Source organism: Arachis ipaensis, chromosome B10, assembly GCF_000816755.2.
Source record: "Arachis ipaensis cultivar K30076 chromosome B10, Araip1.1, whole genome shotgun sequence".
Lineage (NCBI taxonomy): Eukaryota > Viridiplantae > Streptophyta > Magnoliopsida > Fabales > Fabaceae > Arachis > Arachis ipaensis.
The window spans coordinates 50,323,495-50,329,448 of NC_029794.2; positions in this window are offsets into that span (position 1 = coordinate 50,323,495).

Genomic DNA, 5,954 nt, shown 5'->3' on the forward strand with positions numbered 1-5,954 from the left:
TCTGAATCAGATTTTTGCTCAGGTCCCTTAATTTCAGCCAGAAAATACCTGAAATCACAGAAAAACACACAAACTCATAGTAAAGTCCAGAATGTGATTTTTATTTAAAAACTAATAAAAACATAATAAAAACTAAATAAAATATGCTAAAAACATACTAAAAATAATGCCAAAAAGCGTATAAATTATCCGCTCATCACAACAGCAAACTTAAATTGTTACTTGTCCCCAGCAACTAAAAATCAAATAGGATAAAAAGAATAGAATATACAATGAATTCCAAAAACATCTATGAAGATCAGTCTTGATTATATGAGCGGGGCTATTAGCTTTTTGCTTCTGAACAGTTTTGGCATCTCACTTTATCCCTTAAAGTTCAGTGATTGGCTTCTATAGGAACTCAGAATTCAGATAGTGCTATTGATTCTCTTAGTTCAGTATGTTGACTCTTGAACACAGCTACTTTATGAGTCTTGGCCGTGGCCCTAAGCACTTTGTTTTCCAGTATTACCACCGGATACATAAATGCCACAGACACAAAACTGGGTGAACCTTTTCAGATTGTGACTCAGCTTTGCTAGAGTCCCCAATTAGAGGTGTCTAGGGTTCTTAAGCACACTCTTTTTGCTTTGGACCATGACTTTAACCGCTCAGTCTCAAGTTTTCACTTGACACCTTCACGCCACAAGCACATGGTTAGGGACAGCTTGGTTTAGCCGCTTAGGCCAGGATTTTTTTCCTGTGGGCCCTCCTATCGACTGATGCTCAAAGCCTTGGATCCTTTTTATTTTACCCTTGCCTTTTGGTTTAAAGGGCTATTGGCTTTTTCTGCTTGCTTTTTCTTTTTCTTTTTTTTTTCTTTTTTTTTTCGCCAATTTTTTTCTCTTCTCTTTTTTTTTCCGCAAGCTTTTCACTGCTTTTTCTTGCTTCAAGAATCATTTTTATGATTTTTCAGATTATCAATAACATTTCTCCTTTTTCATCATTCTTTCAAGAGCCAACAATTTTAACATTCATAAACAACAATTTCAAAAAAAATGCACTGTTCAAGCATTCATTCAGAAGAACAAAAAGTATTGCCACCTGATAAACCACTATTTTATAGTTTATCTTATGCTCAATTGAGTGGTTTTTATAATTTCTTTACCCATTTATTCATACTATTTGCATGGTTTTATATTTGCCTTCCTAATTCTGTGCTTTGATTGAAAACATGCTTCTTTGGCCTTATGTTCCCTATGTTTAAATCCTCTCTTATTACCATTAGATGCATTGATATGTGTGTTAAGTGATTTTAGAGATTACAGGGCAGGAATGGCTCAGAGGATGGAAAGGAAGCATGCAAAAGTGGAAGAAATACAAGAAGTTGGAGAAATTGCTAAGCTGTCCAGCCTGACCTCTTCGCACTCAAACAGCTATAACTTTAGCTACAGAGGTCCAAACGACGCAGTTCCAGTTGCGTTGGAAAGCTAACATCTGGGGCTTCGATTTGATATATAATATGCCATAGTTGCCCTAACGATAGGCAACGCGAACGCGTGCTCCACGCGGACGCGTCGCAGTGATGAAAAATCAGCGTGTTTGAATTCGCAACCAGCGAATTCTGGGCTGTTTTTGACCCAGTTTGCGGCCCAGAAAATACATATTAGAGGCTATAAAGTGGGGAAATCCATTCATTCATAATGATAAGCTCACAATACACAATTTTAGTTTTATATGTAGTTTTTAGAGAGAGATGCTCTCTCCTCTCTCTTAGGATTTAGTTTTAGGATTTAGGATTATTTCTTCTTCATCACAGGTTCAATGTTCCTCTTATTTATTTTCTACTTTTATTATATACTTTTAATTATTATTTATCTTTTTAATTTGGCTTATGCTACATTCATGTTATGATTTTCTTGATTAATATTATTTGAGGTATTTCAGATTTAAGATTGCTTTGCATTATTTACATTGATGCTTTTAATTTAATTTAGATATTTTCTTCCTTTTGGCTTTGGTTAAGTAATTGGTAATGCTTGAGCTGTCAAATAAAGCAGTGGTTGAAATTGGGAGTTGCTCCAATAACTCTAGTCTTTCCATAGGAATTGACTAGGACCTGAGGATTAAGCTAATTAATCCACTTGATTTACCTTCATAGTTAGAGGTTAACAAAGTGGGATTAAAATTCAATTCTCATCACAATTGATAAGGATAGGACTTCCAATTCTTATACCTTGCCAAGAGATTTTATTTTATTATTTCTATTTTATTTTTCTTATCATTTAACATACTGGTTTCTTACTTTCAAAACCCCCAATTTACAAGACTCTTAACCAATAATAAGAACATATTTCCCTGTAATTCCTTGAGAAGACGACCCGAGGTTTAAATACTCGGTTATCAATTTTAAAGGGGTTTGTTACTTGTGACAACCAAAACGTTTGTAAGAAAGGTTGATTGCTTGGTTTAGTAACTATACTTGCAACGAGAGTTTACTGTAACTTCTAAATTATCAATCTTCAGCTCTTTCAAAATGGCGCCGTTGCCGGGAAATTGCAAACGTGTGCCTTATTATTGGTTATTGTAAATATTTACTTTTTACTTGTTTATTTGTTTTTATTTTTATTTTTATTTTAGCTTTTTTTTTCATAAATTAAGAGGTTATTGGTTGTTATTTAGTTATTAAAAAAAATTTCAAAAATTTTTCAAAAATTTAGTTATCTTATCTTATTTCAAAAAATCAAATTTCAAAATTCAAATTTAAAAATTTTCAAAATTCAATTTTAAAATTTTAAAATTTCAAATTTCAAATTTCAAAAAATTTAAAATTCAAATTTCAGAATTCAAATTTCAAAATTTCAAAATTCAAATTTCAAAAATTTAATTTTCAAATTCAAAAATTTAAATTTCAATAACCTTTTAATTTAAAATTTGTTTTTATTTTCGTTTTTAATTTTTATTTGCTATTATGAATTCTCACCCCCATCGCTTTGAGTTTGGTTCCAATGCTGTTGCAAGGAATGGAAATTATAACAGGAACATGCATCAAGGTCAAAACAATCAGAGATGGAAGGAGCCAAGAGGATCTGATCAACCCTTTAGGCAACAACACCTTCCAGGATACCATGGACAAAGACCATCCTACAATGCATGCCAAGACAATAGATATGGTGGACCCCCTTATAGTTACCAGCAAGCTCCATCATATGCCAATGAACCACCTCCTCAAAATAGCTTTGGACCACTATACTCACAAGCCCCTTACCACCAAACACCCTCATATGATCCTAACCCTTATCCACCATACCAACCACCTTATGAGCCATATGAACCATATCAAGAACCACCACTTCCCTATGTACCATTTCCATATCCATCACCTCAAGACTCAACAGAGCGTTTCAAGGAAGCAATAGAAAGACTTAATGCAACCTTTGCCAGCTGGACCAAGCAATAAATCAATTACCTTCCAAACGTTCGGACATTCAGGGAACCCCCATGGCTTCATGTGGGCAATCTAACGAAGAACGTAGCATGAAGGAGATACTAGAAACTCCAGTGGATAGTAAGGAGCATGACTTTGTACTGGAACAAGTGGAAAAAGCCAAAATTATCAAAGAAGAAGAATTGGTTGCAGACTTAGGAGATGCTGAACCTCCATGGGAAAGTCAGGTTATAGAACCTCCTTCCAAGGCAATTGAAATTAATGCTGAGGAGGGTGTACAACCTTCAAGGCATACCATGGTTGAAGACTTGGAAGAGGTTGATCAAGAAATGGAGACTAAAGAAGCAGAAGCACAGCCTCCCATGCCCTTGGTGAGCAATGAAGAAAAGATTGAACTGGAAGAAAGCTACCAAGAGGAAGAGGTTAAAATTGAAGAAGCTTGCAAAGAGGTGGAAGTTGTCAAAGAAGAGCACAAGGGAGTGGAGCTAGAAATCACCTTGTAGAAGTTATTGGAGACCCCTCCCCCTAAGTTGCCATCATCCTTCACAACATTCAAGTGGGAAAAATTGATATCCCTTAGCTTTCTAATTCCACTTGAATATGGGCTACTGGAGACGGATGGTCAACTTAGAGCTCTTTGTGGCATAAAGAGTAAGAGGAAGACGGTCAGTGGTAAGAATTGTCCTGCAAGGTTCATTATGGTTGGAAGCTCAAAGTTTAAATGCAAGGGTTGGTGTAAAGCTCAACTGAATGGGTCTAGGAAGTTGTTTGGCTGCTTTAGTGAGAATTCAGATTGCTTGCCACCCGGATGGAATCATGATGATCAACAAGAAGACGGGTGCAATAGCAAGGTTTGGGATCCTGGAATCTGTTCTAACATCCAACACCCCGGGAGCCTAAGAATCTGTTTGAAGCTGCTCAAAGGCTTTACGTGCCTAGTTTGGGATCCCGGAGGCTACTGAAATTCCAAACATTGGTGGAGATTCCTGGATGAGTTCAAGCACAAGCCACCATAACAGGAAGCTCACCAAATGTCCAACTTAAGGACTTTAACTAAAAGTGCTAGGTAGGAGACAACCCACCATGGTATGATCGTTCCTTTTTCATTTTTATTTAGTTTTATTTGTTTTCGAGTTTTATTTTATTTTATTGTATTGAACCTGGAATTTTGCATAACATTCATATTAGCATTGCATTCTGCATACTGCATTATAAAAAAAAAAGCACGCACGCGACGCGGCAGCGTTGCTGACGCGTCCGCGTTACATATGCGTTGTGAAGAAGAAAAATCGAATAGAGAGTCACGCGGTAGCGTGGCTGGTGGCGTGCCTTTAGCACAAATCATCTCACGCGACTGCGTCGCCGACGCGTCCGCGTCATGTGGGAACTTTGGCCTCCCACGCGACCGCGTCACCCATGAGGCCGCGTGACATGAAAATTGACGTCAAAAGGGTGCATAGCCGAAGGTTATGCTGGAGTGGTGCTGGATTGGTGCTGAACGCACAGCCTTACCACGCGGACGCATGGCTCACGCGTCATACCCCCATAATGGCCACTCACGCGATCGCGTCAACCACGCGACCGCATGACCCTGGATTTTGGCAATACTAAGTTTCGAATAGAGAGTTGTGCGAGCGTGAGGCTGCCCTCGCGCCAGTAGCATAAACTGTGACCGACGCAACCGCGTGATTGACGCGACCGCGTCAATCCGTATAAGAGCAAGTCGTGCGACCGCGTGTCCCACGCGTCCGCGTCGCTCGCGCCGCATAGCTCATCCAACTCTGCCAAAATATCTTATATTTTTCTTTTCCAAATCCTTATTTTTTATCTTTTCTTATTTCTTTCTTCTTCCTTTCTTATTTTCTTTCTCTTCCATTCTATTTTATTTAATTTATTTGTATATCTTCATTTATTGCATCATTTTCATTGGTGTTGGAAATTTATTTACTTTACCTGTGGATTATTAAAGGAATTGTTTGACAAATATATATTACTTTTTAAAGGGTTTCTTGCATGCTCAATTTAATACTTTCAATAGCTTATTTACCATGCTTGCTATGTGTTTGTGAAAAAGCCCGTATGGCATTGTGCACTATTTTTCGATTTTTTTCTATCTACCACTCTAAATGCTTGCTTTTCACAAAACCCTTTTTATATTATATTATTTAAATATAATTGTTATTACAAACATGTTGTTAGTTTGAAAGACTTGGTAATCTAACTTGGACATTGAATGCTTGATCTATGCTACTCATGCCTTTGCCAGCATGCCAATAAACATCTTCGAGGAACCACAACCCCCGTCCACTTGTACATCTCAGCATGCACCGAGAATGGTACAATTTTTAAGTGTGGGGAGGTCGATATCGATCTCCATGGGTTAGTTACTCTTCTATCTCAACAGCAATGGTTTATTTTCCTTGTTAGTTGTTGCATTTGCATGTTTGATTGCATATTTTTTTGATTTTGTGCATATTTTACCACTTGGTTGAAGTAATATTTTCTTTTTCAAGAAACTTTTTAGAGT